This window comes from Haliotis cracherodii, unplaced genomic scaffold (assembly GCF_022045235.1).
Source record: "Haliotis cracherodii isolate W230 unplaced genomic scaffold, xgHalCrac1.p SCAF_4, whole genome shotgun sequence".
Classification (NCBI taxonomy): Eukaryota; Metazoa; Mollusca; class Gastropoda; order Lepetellida; family Haliotidae; genus Haliotis; species Haliotis cracherodii.
The window spans coordinates 38,888,111-38,908,111 of NW_027266297.1; the positions used below are offsets into that span (position 1 = coordinate 38,888,111).

Genomic DNA, 20,001 nt, shown 5'->3' on the forward strand with positions numbered 1-20,001 from the left:
TTCCCCCTGACGCGTCTACTATCCGCACAGCGAAGCATAAAACGTGACTCGTCACTAAACCAAACTTTCTCCATCGCAGTTGTGGCCATACTCTGTGATCTTGACACCATTGACTTGCAGCCGACGATTCAGGTCCGTCAAAATGACACCTCGAACTGGTCGTCCAGTGCGAATACCTTCAGCGCGTAAACGGTTCCTCACTGTCTGGGCTGATATCCTACATAAAATCCGGGTAATGCCGTAATTATAGAGCTGGCCGTTGCGGTTCTTTCACGTAAGTGACGTAGCAATATGAATCTGTGCTCTAGTTGTGAAATGTGATCGTCCGGATCTAGGAAGGCCACGTGTTATCACATCTCATCAATCCCAATTGCGTGGATCTATGCTCATGATATCAGTCAATGGATTGTCTGGTCCAGACTCGATCATTAACAGACCGCCGTCATATTGCTGGAATATTGCTGAGTGCGGCGTTAAACAACAAACAAACAAAGACTGCTGATGTTAAACAGTAGTATCAGATGTGACTTTGTGTTGCTACATCATCGGCACCAGCAGTGGACAGTGGGTGTTCTACTGTTCTGTAACATCCCCGTGTAGATGGTCTATTGAACACAACTAACATTGTACATAACTTTGACATATAGTTGACCGCATTAAATAGTTAACGGCAAAGTCGACACATACTAGCAACCAATGACGTCAATACAATCAATTCTGTTGGTACAGTCACTCCAATACGTCGTGTGATATAGGCACTTCAATACAGCAGAATGGTATTCTACTTTAAACGGTGTCAAGGACCACACGATTAATCACTTTGAGTCAGTCAGTAATGGAACTACAGAACATGGTCTATGATTTGAGTACACTCGTAGCCATCTGTGGTTCGTGCGCCTGTAAGATTTCAAGGCTTACCCCGTTTATCAATCTGTCACTCACGGTGTTGTAAATTTTACATTGAATTGAATATAGATATATATCTGATAAAAAAGAAACGCATAAGTAATAAAATCGTAAATATCTGAGTGTTGCCGATATCAATACAACATTAATGCCAAAAAGGAATTGGCCATTTCTGCATGGATTGGGATTGATTTGTGTGGAAAGAATGAGGCACTGCAGAAATGTGGTGAAAAGATGGAAAAATCGCAAAAACACAACCACGTGAGAGCCTGGCGTCGAAACACATCAACATGACATGCGCGCGCAACATCACTTATTGGGCTATAAAAACGTTGGGTTTTCATTTGCAAGCCATCACAATCTTACAGCAAGTGGACAGGGAAACATGCCACGACTGACGGAAGACCATCGCAGCAACGCCATCTGCCGACTGCAAACAGGAAAATCATCTCCAGGTTTATCCACGAAGCACCAAGCACCATAATAATCGTGGAATAGTTATCAGACACACGTTGGTTGGTTGGTTGGTTTGTTGTTTAACAGTGATTGACATCATGTGCATTGTTCCACGCAATTTGGATACGATGACATGCATCAACCAAGTCAGCGAGCCTGACCACCCGATCCCGTTAGTCGCCTCTTACGACAAACATGGTGTTCACTCGACGTCATGGCGTCTGTATGAAACATACCGACTGATCCGTATACAAGCGAGGTTTCGAACGCCGTCACCACTCGTCCCTTTCCGTAACCTGCAACAAGACCCGTCCCCCCTATCGGTGAATCTAATGTGCGAAAATACGACAAACCAATCAGAATGCGTGTATGATTTCAAGTTCTTCTTCAAAGAATACCTCAGAAATAATGTCTTGCATCTAAGGGGGACTTGGTGTCGAATACCAAATGCCGTGCGAAGACCATCGAGAGTCAAGCGTCATGCGTTGGGCGTCGAGCGTCTAGAGTCGAGTAACGAGCGTCGAGCGTTGGGTGTCAAGCGTCGTGAGCCGGGCGTCGAGAGTCGAGTTGCGATTGAACGTCAAGTCACGATCGTCGATTGTTTGGGTGATGAGCGACGAGCGTTGTGTGTCGCGTACCTGGCGTCGTTTGTTGGATGACGAGCGATGGAACAGAGTGCCGTTTGCCGATACTGTCGTCGAGGGTCGAGGCCCTAGAGCCGACAGACGAGAGACGTTCGCCGTGTGCCAAGAGCTTATAGTCGAGCGCCGCTAATCATGTCGAGTACCCATATAACACCATAGTGTCTACAAGGGTGCTGCTGTACCATGTTATATCACTGAGTATGGAGTTCAATTTTTCGAGGTTTCACTTTTATAGATAAGTCCACAAATTAAATTTTCATCAGTCGTTTGATATGATACACTTTATCATACCTCCATGTCAGAATTATGAGATCTAATTGGTCCACGTGATCTTGATAAAAATACTGTGTAACCCGAATTGGAGGGTAATAAATTTCTCAGCGGGGGAATAAATCTTTTATACACCGCCACGAGCACTACAGGCTGCACGTGCATTTCTGAGCGACAGAGTAAATCCTTCATACCCCGCTTCAAAGCAAAAAGCCGCACGCTTTTTCCGAGTCAGTGGATGTCACGTGACATAGCGCGAGCTGACCTCAGCTCAATCGAACAGCTGTTTTCTATCAATTTGGAATTTATTTGAATCAATGTCATATTAAAACATGTCGTTTTAGCAGGGTCACAAGGGGTATATGGGGTTTTATGCGTCCAACTTATAGTGTGTTTCCACAATGATCTACAAAAGCAACACCATATTTACTTCTCCTCTTAAACTTGACTGCAACCTTAATGCCAGTTTCTGAGTTACTAAACTTTGTGAACGGTATCTGCCACGTCATTGCACGGTGTTTGTACAAACAGTTCAATAGAAAGTTGAAAACGTTTTTCACCATCTATAACACAACGGAATTAAATTATATCAACAATGTACATATAGTACAGTAAAACCTTCTGTCTCTCCTATGACCTTCAAGGGACGATGGGTAGCCTAGTGGTTAAGCGTTTGCTCGTCACGCCAAAGGCCCGGGTTCGATTCCCTACATGAGTACAATGTGTGAAGACCATTTCAGTCGCCCCCACTCCACCCCCACCCCCTGAATTTACTGGAATATTGCTCAAAGAACAAAACCCAACCCACTCACTCACTCCTAACTCGCTCACCCGCTCCATTGACCTTTTTCAGCATGTCTGGTTAATTGCTAACACAGGCATGCACGTGTGAAAGTAGTTCGCGGAGTAAATACCTCTGATGTGCAAAAGCCAATTGGTCGTGTCAAACAAATCAAGTTCAACAATCGATCCTTTGTCGTATAACTGTGGGGTCAATAAACACCGATCCCAATCGGAACACAGTTCGATAAAGGCAATTGATTTTACATGAACCCGGTCTCACCGATAAGACTGACGTTGTTTGTGCCACAGGAATGGATGTGTGTCTTCGAATCTGTTGCCGTGTAGTGTGTCAACATCTATACGGGTAAAAGGGGTTATTTGTCCACATGTGGCATTTACTGAATAGCCTCATGTCGAATATTGTTTGTAAATGCTCAGTCACCCTGAACTGTACAAACACTTGGACGTCACTTCTAAAGTTTCTGGTCTAATATTTAAAAGTGTTATTGTGTGACATTAAAACCATATGCATAATGCGTTATCGTGGGACTACAGGTTTCAGAGTGGCGTGCGAATGTGAGAGGTATTTTATGGTGACGGTTCTTACAATATTTAATTTCATGATAAACATTTTTAACAATTATGCGGCTTGAGGAGAGTCGTATTTTTCTTGACATACATGATTACTGGGGAGGGGTGTTGTTCGTTAAAATTGAGGACATAAAGACTCACTTTCATTCTCTTGTACGTCCACGAATAATACATTAACTGCTGGGCAAAAGAAAGCATACACTTGAAAACTGGTTTTGACTAAAGATATACAAACGTCAAAACCTTACTTGGCTGAAAACGGTCGCTGAAACACTGCAAACCTAAGGTCCAATACACGAGCTGAACTAGGTCCAATACACGAGTTGAACTAGGTCCAATACACGAGCTGAACTAGGTCCAATACACGAGTTGAACTAGGTCCAATACACGAGTTGAACTAGGTCCAATATACGAGTTGAACTAGGTCCAATACACGAGTTGAACTAGGTCCAATACACGAGCTGAACTAGGTCCAATACACGAGCTGAACTAAGTCCAATACACGAGTTGAACTATGTCCAATATACGAGTTAAACTAGGTCCAATATACTAGTTGAACTAGGTCCAATATACGAGCTGAACTAGGTCCAATACACGAGTTGAACTATATGGGTCCAATACACGAGTTGAACTATATAGGTCCAATATACGAGCTGAACTATATAGGTCCAATATACGAGCTGAACTATATAGGTCAAATATACGAGCTGAAATATATAGGTCCAAAACACGAGATTAGCTTGGTCCAATATACGAGCTGAACTATATAGGTCCAATACACGAGTTGAACAAGGTCCAATATACGAGGTGAACTATATAGGTCCAATACACGAGTTGAACTATATAGGTCTAATACACGAGTTGAACTATGTCCAATACACGAGTTGAACTATGTCCAATACACGAGCTGAACTACATTTATATAGGTCTAATACACGAGCTGAGCTAGGTCCAATTTCGAGTTGAACTATATACATGTAGGTCCAATACACGAGTTGAACGAGGTCCAATACACGAGTTGAACTATCACACCCGTATGAAAACAAGTACATTATTATCGAAAACCAGTAACCGTTTCTTGTTCATTTTATTTTTAGCCAACATCAAACATTGGTGTATGCTTTCTTTTTGCCGACAGTCTGTTGACTGGACATGAGAGGGCGAACGCTGTTACTTTGCATTGTTGAAGGAATATAAATAAATAACTGGTACATGTGCACGCCACGGTTCAAACACAATTTTGGTTTAGTGTTTTTGAGATTATTGCGCGGTGATTTAATGTTTATTGTGTTATAATTATTTTTATTTGTAAGTAAGATTATCCCAAATGACGGAGTATTTAAACTCATAACCAACATCAGCTGCGACGTTCCTGGGTACTAGTAACGCACCATTTACAAAGTAATTCCAAAGGTGATTCTTTGAGTGTCTGCGTGCGTGCTAGCGTGCGTGCGTGCGTACGTACGTACGTGCGTGCGTGTTGTTTCCATTCAATATTCCAACTATATCACGATGATCTGTAAATTATAAAAGCTGGACCAGATAAACCAGGGTTTACAGAAACACCTTGTACTCCGGACCCTTGTAGCCTGGAACCCTCTTATTCCGAACGAGCACTGTTCGGAACGAATGTTTTCGAAATAGTCCGAACAATGGCTCGCGGGACAGTACTGTTTGAATTAACATTGTGTAACTCTCAATAGAAACATACAAATTGAGGTACGTTATTTATGTTTTCATTTTGAAATGGCTCTTGTCATATATTGACAACATCTATGTAAAGTTTGGAGGTGAGACATTTATGCAAGGCATCTCCATGGGAAGAACATTGTGCTCTCCTCCTTTCTTTATGCATGTGAATCGGAATATTTGCCCGGACTGGCAAAGTCAAAACAAGGTAATTTGGCCAAGAAGTTTAATTAAAGCTTCAGGCATATCATTGATCTGATGTCGTTCAATAACAATTCAATAATCGTCATACGACGCTTGCGCAAAAGCTTTTTCACCAAGGTTACAACATTCAAGGCCTCAGTAAAGCTATCAGAACGTTTTATGGTAGACATGTGGAGGACATTTCGAAATTTGACGCATCCGTGGCAAACTGATGTCCGATGCAATTCCCGATTTTGACTTGCACCATATGTTCTCTTGTCTTTCAGATGAACAATTGACTTGCTTTTGCCTCGGTGGGACAGAATACGCTCACCTTTTCGCGAACACATGGTGTCATTTACTATTTGATTGTGATTTATAGATGCATGATCATGATATGGTCGGAATTGTAGAGCTGATTCTGTTTTTGGTAGATATTTCTTATGAGTTTTGATCAATCTCATTAAAATCAGACCTCAGTTCTCGCTACCGCTAAACAAAGATCTGAGGACATCCCATTAGGGGTCACATCAGAACGACCTTTCATCCGACCAATCAGAGCGTCGCTTACCAGATTATGAAAGTGACAGTCGGATTTCTAGTCATCCAACCTCGAAAACTTTAACGCGGGGTATTCCGAACGATAGTTACCCGTTTAACGACTGAATCCATACAATCTAGACCATCTATTAGCCATTCCAGAATGTTCTTTTGTTAAGGTTTCAAATTTGTTATCGAGAATTTGTCAAAATATGTTTCGAAGCGTAGTCGCCAATTTGAAATTAGTGCCGTAACGCACGAGAAAGCTGCCTTCTGATTGGTCATTTCATTGGTCGATCAAAGTTCGCGCAAGGTCTGTCTGACGTGACCCGTGATGAGATGTCCTCAGATCTTTGTTTAGCAGCAGCGAGAACTAAGATCTGATTTTAATGAGATTGGAGTTTTAAATTTTTTGTCGCTTTTAGTTATCTGAACGCTCAAACGTGAATTGTAAATCTGTTTATCTTTCCATGGTAACATAACAATGTACGATCTTCCGTATGTTTCAAATATACTGACACATATTACAGCAGTAAATCCGACCTATTGCTGATCGGGGGACGATATTACAATCTCGGATGAGATATATTTCTAACAACCGGTGCCGACACACCAACGGACCTAACAACGTCGTATGTAAGCATAACAACAATCAAGTGATTGTCGGGGTCAGTTGGTTTTATCTAGAAGGGCCGAGTCCACTAAAGACTATAATTAAGTGTAATGGTTATATAGGTCACCCTTTGTTGGGTGCCAATTGGTATCTTGGAGGGACATGTTTGTTCTATAGATTTCGGTGTCATCTATAACTTATGGTATTACTTATATTGAACACACGAGTAAATCAAATAACGAACGTTCATGTAATTAGTACCAGGGAATAGGATATTACAATTTGGTATTCAACTGTAAGTGTGATTTTATCCTCAGTTCTGTGTGAAGGTAAATATACATTCAGTAGAAGGTGCACATATTACCACCAATTATTGATTCAATGAAATGTTTGTTTGTTGTTTAACGCCGCACTCAGCAATATTCCAGCTATATGACGGCGGTCTGTAAAATAATCGAGTCTGGACCAGACAATCCAGTGATTGATAGCATGAGCTTCGATCCACGGAATTGGGATCGATGACATGCATCAACCAAGTCAGTGAGTCTGACCATCCGCTCCCGTTAGTCGCCTTTGACGGCAAGCATGGGTTGCTGAAGACCTATTTTACCCCGGAATCTTCACAGGTCTTCTATGAAATGAGAAAATATTACGTGGTATATGTTCAAGAAGGGACAAGACTACATCCCGTATTTTAAAGCTCTTTTTATGCAAACCCAGCAGTGTTATAATCCGTCTGTACAAGCATATTGCCTGTACTATTTAATGTTGCGGAGGATGAATACAATTTTATATTGGCGTGTATATAATCAGTACGTTACGAGAAAGATATGTACCAAACAAATTTCCTATTCATCCAATAGTTTAATTATATTTAATTAATGTCGTCATCCAATGTAAAGGTAAGTAAAAAGCTTGCTATGTACATATAACGTGCCAGTAGTCTTAGGATATTATCAAACAATGTTCTGTATTTCTTAAATGTGTTCTATACACCACGTTTTTATTGTTTGTTTATTAATTTGGTCTACATTCTTACGAAATAAACAGGATTATTCTACCCGGGGTTTTGATTAAGTGAGAAATTGTTTGTGGTTTTACACTGTATGGACTTCACACTTTGACCCTGTTTGGGGATTCGAAGACGGTCTTCAGCGTAACCAACGAAGGCTTTTACCATTGTGCTACAACAACGGTAAATGGCGTTTTTTATGAAGGAAATGTAAAAATGAAATTATATTTTTAAACAAATTTTGTATTTTAATAAATGTTAGATATTCCACATCCCAAAACCTAGTGTGGTGAAGATGAATAGTGGCATAATGTACGTGTCCACCTCTCTCAGTAGAACATACGACCCGTTAAGATCCGGGTAGAAAACCATTCCTCAGCAACCCTTGCTTGCCGTAAAAGGCGACTAGGCTTGTTGTAAGAGGCGACTAACGGATAAGGTGGTCAGGCTCGCTGACTTGGTTGATGCATTTCATCGTATCCCAACTGCATGGTTCTATGCTCGTGATATCAATCATTGGATTGTCTGGTCCACACTCGATTATTCACAGACCGCCGCCATATAGCTGGAATATTGCTGAGTGCTGCGTTAAACAACAAACAAACAGTACAACATATTCTATAGTACCTGAAGCTATAAGATAACGGTAATCCCGCGTAACAACGTCACCATGGTAACAACATAAACAACGTGTAATAATCTCGCGGTGACACTCACACCTGTCATCCCCCGGGATGGCTCTAATTATATCTTTTTATCTCTCTTCAAACGACAGTTTCAATTATTCATTTTCCTATTGACAGCCGAACGATAAATTTAATTAAAAACTCAAAATTGATCTAAGTTGTCTTTCAAACGGGATAATTGACACGATAAAGTATTAGCATGTTTCGATCTGTTGTTGACGAACTATTTTTCTATTACAGGAGGAAGTGTGTTCTAATTACGCTCCGGCAGACAGGTAATATATGTCTACAAGGTAAAACGATACCAGCATGAGGCTGACCGGGATTTTAATGCAATAATTAGTACTTTTGGATAGCACTTAACCATGCCGTTCATTCTCCTCCCGTCTCTATACAGTGGAACCCCGCTTATCCGGACCCCAGATAAACGGGAAACCACCTACCGGCCGATATTTAGTTAAAGTGATAAATACACTTCTTAAAAGGCATCATTCATCCGGAGATCCAGATTCTGGATTCGGACAGTGAATTTCAGTTATTAACGGATCCAAATACACGCCAATGTGGCCCACTTAACGGACAGCGACCACGCTTAAATGTTTGTTTTGCAATTCATCATCCGGGGTCCAACATCAAAGGAGACGGTATCATGTGATCACTGGGTTAATTTAATCCTGGTATTACACGAGCAGTAGCTCAGTGAATACAACTGGACGTTGTATAGTAAGCATCATATTGATGCTATCGGTGCATATTGTATTCATTCATTTTTACCATTACATCTCCATGTCTGGTGGAGGCACTGATGGCCCAGTCGTCTAAGGCGCCGCAATTCCCAGATTCGCCCTAATTATGTAGCTAGGTTAGTTCTCGTGTGTTTCACCAAGGTGGAATAAGTTTAAAACCTGCATCACTTCAGCAGTGTATGAAATTCCCCAAATTTCAGACAACCGGACTGGCAACTTTGCAAAGTTACCAGATCAGATAAAGTATTGTCAGTTCAGAATTTTCTTGACTGATTGGATAATTTCAAACATTTGGCCAATAGTAAGCAGGGCAGAAACTTGATATCAACATACTGAATACTGTGTTTAACGTTTACAGATAATTATTCTTACACAGAATTGAAACTAGAATCTTTGGTAATTGAGGCAATGCAATAATAGCCGGACAACGGGCGTGCAATTTTTTTAAAATTGACCGTCTGTCAGCAAAATAATCACAATCTCGGAATGTCGGGTTAGAGGGTATTTTAAACACTGACTTCGGGCTTTCCTCCCACGTTTGGCTGACACGCCTTAGTGTCACTTTTGTTTGTTTGTTTCTTTCTTTGTTGTTTAACGCCGCACTCAGCAATATTCCAGCTATATGACAGCGGTCTGTATATAATCGAGTCTGGGCCAGACAATCCAGTGATAGACGTCATGAGCATCGATTCATGCAATTGGGATAAGATGACATGCATCAACCAAGTCAGCGAACCTGACCACCCGATCCCGTTAGTCGCCTCTTACGAAAAGCGTAGTCGCCTTTTACGGCAAGTATGGGTTGCTGAAGACCTATTCTTCAAGGGATGATATAACGAAACCACTAGTGACAGCGGAATTAATAAAACGACAGAACCCTTCCCATAATCAATAGTTCCCCGTAGTTGTAGCTGGGCTGCGCAGATAACGCAGTGTCCGATCGCTTCCGAAAGTGTGAGAGATATGACAATCGGTATTGGGACAAAAAGGTTCAGATAATCGAGAATATGCGGGAAAGGTCAAATTTACAAATTTACAATTATATACTGACATTGGACAGTCTTCAAGACCCTAGACAAATTTAAAAAGGAGTCCAACTCAAGTCTAAAATGATTTGACGAGTCTAGATTGCCTCAGAATTGTTCTGTTCTCCATTTGGATTTTATTTTACTCATTTTGTAGATATATATTTTTAAATAAGATAACTTTATTTCTTAAACTAAATGTTAGTCAAGTGGAATCCTTAGGTCTAAGTACAACTGTAAAATCCGAACTTGAACTACCCTTTGGGTATATTTTAGTGTATGGATCAGGAGGGTTTTAAATATTCATTATTATAATGACTTATTATTATTATATACAGAATGATTTTTTTAAATGCAGCAAAGAGGGTTTGGCTGATCCTAGCACAGTCAGGCTTGTTAGGCTCATCATCAGCTCTGGGCCCTTGCTCCCTTTACGCGAATGGGACTTCTCCCAGGAAGCGCTGCCTAGACAAACCCACCCAGAACTTTTCGGAGAATGTGAAGACTCCCCAACACTGCAGCCTTCTGAATAACCCAGATTGTCAGAAGGGCTGTATTCCTGGCAAGCAAACCCGGGTACACTCCCAAAGTCTAGAAATAGATTGGGTGGTACCAAACCTAAGGCACCGAGAACAAAGGGGAGTCGGACAACTTGGTACTTGGGATGCAAGCGCGACATTTCGAAAGCGAGGTCTGCATATTTGCCCTGTTTTTTTCCTGAATCTTGTCGAACACATTAGTGTCAAAAGGGACAGAAAATAATAATATAATATAAATAAATGATATAAATGATGTCATTGGATTTACCAAAAAAGACAAGATCAGGTTTGTTGGTCTAGATAGGTCTGAGGCTGTATATTGGTCCTATTTCAAAGAATTTGACGCCCTCTAAATATTCCTCTACATTGACAGACCTCCGGGTCAAAACCACAAGCATGGAAGCCGGTAATAACATGATCGAGCCACTCCATTATGTCGTTTAAGATACTGTGTTTGTGCCAAAGCTGGGCATCCATTGGCAAATTGTTGGACAGTCTCATTTAATTCATTGCATAATCTACATTTTATATTTACATTTTGATGCAAAATCACACATGGATGGTTTCGAGTGGGGAGTGACTGGTCCTGAACCAAACAGAAAACCTTCAATTACACTTTTCAGGCCAGCCGACTTCACCCAAGTGAATGACTCTACGGGGTTGATTTCCCCCTCAACAAACAAACACATACACTCCATGCAGTGGTCGTTCATACAGCCTCTCCTTGAAAAACTAAGTGTGGGCCGATTTGAAATGGCAGTTCGCTTGGTTGACACTCATATAAGTACCATCCAGCAGTACAAAACCATCACCAAAATCAACATTGAGATTATGTCCCACATCTTTGGCTCGTTTCAGAAAACTGGGGAATGCCTTGTGTTTATCATGAGTCTTGACATGCTTCACGAGGTGAGGTGAGGTGAAATTGGGTTGAACGTTGCGTCCAAGATTATTGCACTTATATAGCGACGTGCATGCACGTGTTTGCGTGGCTGCTTATACTAGTCCGGACTGATGCCGATTTATAGTGGTAGCTCACTGAGATACCATGCCGCAGTTTAACATGAATACCCCACTCAGACACAGTATACTGACTCCGAGCCGACCAGTCCTTGCTTTAACCCCTTAATGCCGAGCGCCAGACAGGGTAACAACAAGTACCATCTTTCAACGTCTTTTGGTATGACGCGGCCGAGGGCGGACGCTCTACCACTAGACCACGGAGGCGGTCCTGCTTCACAAGAGGGCCATCAGACAAATACATGTGTGCAAAAGTGGTCCTATTATTATTGTGCTCATTGTGACTAATAATTATCCGATTACATGATCACAAGCTACATGCATTAGCAAGTTGCCTACTCAGGATAGAAGATCTCATCTCCGCATGAGCAGCTGCGGTAATCCCAGGTGTGGAAGGCGATTATCCAGCTTTCACTGTGACGGAACTGTTGAGAAATCTTAATGTAACGGTTTCAATTGTGCTTCATACAAATCTCCTCAAAGCTGACTAAACGAATAGGGTGATAATGGTTCTTTTACGAGCTTTTACTGCTTTCAAATAACCGAACAAAAGACTGTGTTTCCATAAATCACTCAGACATGACCGATGGTGTGTAACGCTTACTAATGCCTACCGCTACGTGTTGATGTTAACGCTGACCCATTTTCTTGTGGCACAAAAACTGAATTTGACATTTAAATTTAACTAATTGAATGTCGGTTAACACCGCTAAAATGATTTATATATATACATAGTATTTATATAGGTGAATTGATAAAAGAGTGTTATATTTATTTACCTATTTATTTACTTATTTACTTGTAGTCGTTTAGCTAAGACTTCAAACATGTTACCTACAGTCATTGTTACCGGTAACAAAATGGCCAGGGTTATGATTTACTGGACTTTCCTAAAATCATACAATTAAAACAGTAGTTGCAGCACAATTGCATACTTTCTCCACCTTCAATTATGAAAGACCGTATGGACAGACGGAAGCTCAAGACTGGTTATATTTACTTTGAACCTACATCCTGCTTGATATAGGTAATAATAACCAAAACATATTGTAAGATTATTTATATATAAAAAACAATAACTTTGTTAAATTAAAAAAACACTGTTCAATCGTTTTAAATCGGAGATGCACGTACCAAAAGCTTGTTAAGCCTCGAGTGTGCAACACATTGCTTGAAGTTAATACTGAAAAAAGAATGTTCGAATAAATAAATTTGTTTCAATATTTAATTGAAAAATTGCGTTGACAAAAAGAAACATAATCAAAAATAGCTCATGAGCAATAAATAACTATTTATGTGTATATTCAATAGACAGTTCCCTGTTGGCCCATGGCTCTGGCCCTTACAGCCCGACCGAGGCACAACGGTGCTGATATCACAGGAGAATCACAGATGTATCACAGATAACAAGGATGTGTGACGTAGCTAATTAGTGTGACTATAGGACGTATTACCTAAGGATATGACAGACATATCATAGCAGACCCGACTGTCATCTGATACTCACGAAGTACATAATATGACCAGCTACTGCTACAGAAATCCAGAATGTCACAGAAGTCTCACAGATGGTCACAGATGACCGTGAACTATCACATAATATCCTGGTCTAATCACAGCGTTGTGTTATATCTTTGTCTTAAGTCCATTTTTAGTTGACGGAGGATGCGAATGAACACTGTCCCACATTGGAAGGATACAGGGCGTTCCAAATAACAGATTCTGTTGATCACCGTTTGCCATTTGCCATGCAAAACACTTTCTCCTTTGCAACACTGCCTTGGAAACATCACTTTTCTCATTTTCCGATTCTGCTTGTCTGTCTAATGATTTGGTCTTTATGTCCTCCGATGGATCTGAAGGGAAAATGAAACCTTCCACTGTATACAACTTTCCAACACTCATCGTTTGAAGAGCTAGATTTGTTGAGGCAAGATGTTTGTCAAATCCGTTTGGAAGCGAAGACACGACAGAAGGGCGTATGTCTTGCTTAGGTGTCTTTTTGATGGGGGAGAGGCACCTCCCATATGGTCTGGGGGATGAGGTCTTTGCTGGTGTCAAAGAACTAGTTTTGGTATTCTTTACTTCTTTGGTTTTCTTAATTTGGGGTGTTATTTTGTCTTTATAACTTTCCAACTTTTTAAGTGATTTCTTTCTGCCATTTCTTTGTTTACTTTTCGAACTTTCTGTTGGTTTTTCAACGGTTGATTTTGTAACTTTCTTAGTTTTTCTGTCCTTGGTATTGTTTTTTCGTGGTTTGGGTCGACTGGACACACCGGTGATTTGTGCCACTATGTGGGACGTCCGGCCTTTGGTTCTCGATACATCATAAGATCGTTTAGGAACACAGTCTAATTTCACAGCATTGTTGACAATTGTTGGTATATTGCTACCTGGCTTCACGTTCTCCCTGGACGACCAGTTCTCGTCGTCATCATTATCACTATCCTCCTCATCGTCATCATCATCATCTTCGTCTTCGGAGTCATCTGAACACCCGCTGTCCTCGTCGTCTGTCGTATGCGCACTCCGTGGAGGTATTTCCCGAATCCGAACTAAATTTTCATCGGAATGAAATTGCACGCGTTTCTTGGCCTTTTTAGGAGGTACTACCATGTTAACATCGTCTTCTGTGTCATCCGATATATTCACAGTCGACGACGCCTCCTCTGAATTCACAGGGGAAAATCTCCCTGAATCGTCTGTCATTTTCGCTGTCGTCTGCTCTTGTCGTCTGCTCAGCGCTGTTCGTTATCTTGTCAATATCCAGGCCATTCTTTCACTAAATCTCACGTAAACAAACAACACTATCAATATCGTGGAGGTTATGAACTCCCAATAGCCATGTTTTCAACCAACATCGATCCCACCGTCCCACCATGAACACAACACATCGTGTACTGGAACACTGCGCGGCAGAAACAATGAGTGCTAACAATCCAACCACATTAATCTCACAGGTAAACCGTTCTCCTTGTCCGGATTACGTGTCGATTCAATGTACCTTCTTTGAAACGTATATCGCTAAATCAAGCCGAGTATGACTTAGAAAGCGTATTACTCCTTGAAAGCTCCACTGTAGATTTAAAACGCTAAACTAGACACCGTGGTAAATGCTCTTAACTCTGCCAGGCCTCAACACGACTGGCAGCGTTTAGTATTGAACTACACACATGGGGTCAAGGGTCACGTGACGTCTCTCCTCTCACACAGCCCCCCAAGGCTGACAGGGGGAGTCTGAAGGATTTGTAGATATCGAAACAGATAGCATTCATATCACGTATGCATGACAAACCCACAGCTGTCTCCTTCATGAATAGACTCGTAATATAAAGTCACCGGAGCGTCGGGTCTGAATACTGAACACACAAATAACCCTGACTTCTATATTGTGTATAAACACACGAACCGTGTGACCAGAGAAAGCCATGGGTGTTTCTGTGAGTCAAAGGCTAAAGATCGCTTTGCAATATAAATACATTAGATTTAGGTGGTTTTAGAAGGTAACAAAACATAATTAATGGCAGGTATAAAAGAGAGTGTCACCTTCATTCAAGATGTAAGGTGAAAGTACCCAATTAGACATATTATTAGCTCCGTCGTATATTCCTAAGCTGTTATCTAGTGGTAGAGCGTCCGCCCGGAGAGCGGAAGGTCGTGGTTCGATCCCCGGCCGCGTCATACCTAAAGACGTTAAAATATGGTACTTGTTGTTACCCTGTCGGGCGCTCGGCATTAAGGGGCTAAAACAAGGACTGGTCGGCTCGGAGTCAGTACACTGTGTCTGAGTGGGGTATTCTTGTTGAACTGTGGCATGGTATCTCAGTGAGCTAGCACTAAAAATTTGCATCAGTTCGAACTAGTACAAGCAGACACACACACATATACACGTGCATGCACGTCGCTATATAAGTGCAATTATCTTGGACGCGACGTTAAACCCCATTTTACCTCACCTCACATAAGCTGTTATTTTAAAAACTTGAAACTACTTTTTCGTTATATGCGTTAAGTGTTTATGCCAGCTACTTTATGTCGCCTTTTTTTAACAACCGCAATGTCATGACTGAGTGTTACATGAGCTGCTTACTTTTTAAAAAACTGTGGATTTGGTCTGCAACATCCATGCTCTTTTTTGGTTCTTTGTTTGTTGTTTAACGCCGCACTCAGCAATATTCCAGCTATATGACGGATGTCTGTAAATAATCGAGTGTGGACCAGATAATCCAGTGATTGACATCATGAGCATCGATCTACGCAATTGGGATATGATGACATGCATCAACCAAGTCAGCGAACCTGACCACCCGATCCCGTTAGTCGCCTCTTACAACAAGCATAGTCGCCTTTTACGGCAAGCATGGGTTGCTGAAGACCTATTCTACCCCGGATCTTCACGGGTCCTAGATATACGTACGTGACAGCAGGGTTGTTGAATTTCACTAATTCAGCAATCAGCTGCAGATGTTAACTTGTGAAGTCATTATTATTAATATGAAACTGCTTCATGTAATCACGTTTTAAACGTCGCCGGTTTTAAATCCCGAGACAGAAAAGATCCACGTCTCCCGATGCTTGTCGTAAGGGGCGAGTTATTTGGAGCGAATGGTTACAATGAGCGACCTGGTACCTGACGTACAAAACAGCCTTAGCGCTACGACTTTGGTAAGTCCGTGTTAACGTATGTACGTTACGATCACCTTAGCGCTAAGATCGCTTTGTACAACGACACCCTGACCGATAGTGAGTCATCGTACCCCAGGCCATGTGGTAACCTATGCTGACCCATTCCCCACGTGGGGGGTCTGTAACTGATTGAATCTAGGTCTGTTAACGAGACGAGAGACACCAGTGGTTGATATCAGGAACAGCCAGATCACACACTGACTGAAACCGCCCGATTCCATGTTTGTCGTATCAACAAACATGAGGCACCGAGGACCTCGTGCCCCGCAATCCCATCAGATTAAGCACTCTGTCGAACTGTTGTCTTTTACACCTACACAGATCTAATGGTTGGAATGTGCGACCTGGACCCACTTTTTACAACGCGATCTTAGCGCCAACACTCCCATATTGTAACATAGGCCTACGATAGTCTTAGCGCTAGGATCGTTTTGTGCAAGTGGGCCCTGGCCTGGTAGTTTGTCAATGTGACTATAGTACACTTGCACAAAGCGATCTTAGCACTAAGACTCCCATATTTTAATATAGGCCTACGATAACATAGGCCTACGATAGAATAAGCGCTATGATCGCTTTGTGCAAGTGGGCCCTGGCCCGGTAGTGTGTCATTGTGACTATGGTACACTTGCACAAAGCGATCTTAGCACTAAGACTCCCATATTTTAATATAGGCCTACGATAGAATTAGCGCTAAGATCGCTTTGTGCAAGTGGGCCCTGGCCCGGTAGTGTGTCATCGTGACCATGGTACACTTGCACAAAGCAATCTTAGAGCTTCGACAATGTTAACTCCCATACTCGATCACAGACTTATAGTTGTACCGCTAAGATTGTTTTGTGCAAGTGGCCCCAGGGATGTGCATCTGTGTTCATGCTGTCAACCAATGGAATGCCTGATCCGGATTCGATTATCTACAGTCAGGCGTCATAGAGTTAGAATACTGTCGACTGCGTTAAAGATAATTCCTTCACGCATCACCTTACAGTTTGTAGCCAGAGCTAGGAAGTCTCGCGTAACAGAACCATGCAGTATATTAGTAACAACGGTTTACGACATCTCTCCGTGGTTTTGTATTTGGATCGTATTACAATCTAACCTGACATTAACAAGATCCTATATCTAGTTTCATTTCCACTGAGACATGTACATGAGAATGGATTAAAGTCAAGACATCGTAAAACAACAAGGTAACCAGTCTACACTTTTTTGTCTTACATGGAGTACTAGAATATAACACCTTAGAATTTGGGTACTACTAAACTCCCCGTATAGCCTCAAGAAAGGTAATAAAACTGCCACTTGTATAACTCCATTGTCAGTTTATACTTGCGTACACTTGTATACATGAAGAATATTGTCCGTACGCCGTAAAATCCTTTAAGACCAGGGGTAGGTGAAAATAACACAGGTGATAATACAGCTCCTTGTTTGACTGTATACTCAACTCATGTATTCTAAAGTGACGCACTTGAACTATACGTGTTATGGTAAACTTCTCATTGATAGATATACCTAATGTCTTGGATCGCGGCATGACTGTGTCATACAGGATTTTACAGTGGATTGCGTCACAGCGAACGTAAGGATACCGGGGTGGTGCGTGCGTGCGTGCGTGCGTGCGTGCGTGCGTGAATGCGTGCGTGAGCGCGCGTCCGTAGTCGTCTGTATCGGATGTGTGGGTGTGGATAAGTTTGGGGTGCAGTAATTAACCTGGATGGGAGGGGGTCATATATGCCCCGTCATGTTAGATTTCAGTTGGTAGTGTGTTATAATTGTTTAAAACAGTATATCGATACAACCAGGCTTTGAGGTAGAGTGAGTGAGTGAGTACGGTTCCACACCGCTTTTTAGCAATATTCCAACAATATCACGGCGGGGGACACAAGAAATAAGCTCCCCACATTGTACTCATGTCGGGATTCGAACCCGGGTCTTCGGCGCGACGAGCGAACGCTTTAACAACAAGGCTACCCAACTGCCCCTTTGAGGTAGAAGGAGAAATATAGACATGCAAGTTGTACTTTGTGATAAAACGTTATCTCGAGATAACCAGGTATTCGAGAAAGAGGGGACAATACAGTCCTGCGACAGACTATGACTCGGAGGAGAGAAATAGTTCGAAATAACCGACCGCGAGTTCACTGAAACGTCTGTTATCAAGCCTGTCCAAGGCCATGTTTACAGATAGGCCATGAATGTCATGGCAAGGTGTTCTTAATAAATAATGATTTGAAAAAAAGGATTTTATGTTTATAAACGAGATAAGATCGACATGTAACATGACTTCAGTTTACACGGTACCTCGAGACAGATGGTGATGTCAATCAATATCACAGAAATGTTAACGTTAAGTGTCCGTTAGGAATCAAGTCCAAAAACCGATTGACGAAGGAATGCTCGTGGACTACTTGACAATTTCAAGGAAACTTATCGACGTTGCTGGCATGTTTATTGGCTGTCCATTGTATAATTTATTTTCGGTCACTTCACAATAGGATTAATAGAAATGGTGATTTACAGTTTCTGTTAGTCGGATAATAAGCTTGTTCTTCTGTAATCCTAAATTTGAAGAACATGACGGTATTATTAGCTCATGGATTTTGTCTGAACAGTCTGTCGTTATTTGATTAATTCTATTATTACTTGTTGCCTGACAGCATTGGTATTCGGTAATGGGATCGTCTCACACAAATACCCCCGTGGCACACCGCAATACTTAGATTACGCTACGGTGCTTTTTATGATCAAGTTTACTTTGTTTGTTTGTTGTTTGTTGTTTAACGCCGCACTCGGCAATATTCCAGCTGTATGACGGCGGTCTGTAAAATAATCGAGTCTGGACCAGACAATCCAGTAATTGACATCATGAGCATCGATCCAGGCAATTGGGATCGATGACATGTATCAACCAAGTCAGCGAGCCTGACCACCCGATCCCGTTAGTCGCCTTTTACGACAAGCATAGTCGCCTTTTACAGCAAGTATATGGGTTGCTGAAGACCTATTCTACTCCTCAAGTTTACTAACAACGGCACACTCAGTCACGTCATTATCAACCTGTACTCTTTCGACTTATTTCAACCCATCAACAATAAACATGGTTGTTGTCGTCTAAAACTTAACCCCTGAGTTTTGTCTTCCGTCTCCACACCCTGAGCTGCCTTCTCAGGGGCAATCGTACGCTCTTGGACACTGTCATGTGCACACCTGGCAAAGGACATGCACAAGCCAGGACGAGAAAGGCCTCGATTCGCCCTCGTGTCGCTTTTATACAGCCAGCCTTCTAGAAACCGCCCCATCCCGAAATGGTCGAGCCGCCAAGTTCGTTTACACCAACCAGAAAACCACAACCTGCCGCGAACAGCACTGGACATTTTATTTACACCCAACACTACTCAGAAAAGGGAAACAACAAGTACCATCCTTTACCGCTTTTTGGCATGACGCGGCAGGGGATCAAACCATCGCCCTTCCGTTCTCCGGGCAGAAAATTTCTACCCACTTGGCCACGGGGCGATGGCTTCATCCCGGAAGATGGGGTCGTGCACTCAATGTGGGCACTATGTTGCACTATGTTGCTCTGCGTCTGCGGGTGTTTGTCAGCGTGCAAGA

At 41.9% G+C, this 20,001-nt stretch overlaps 1 pseudogene; it reads left to right on the forward strand.

Annotated features, from left to right (window-relative positions):
- The window catches only part of LOC139479410 (uncharacterized), a 151,853-nt pseudogene that overhangs the window by 115,719 nt on the left and 16,133 nt on the right, over window positions 1-20,001 (forward strand).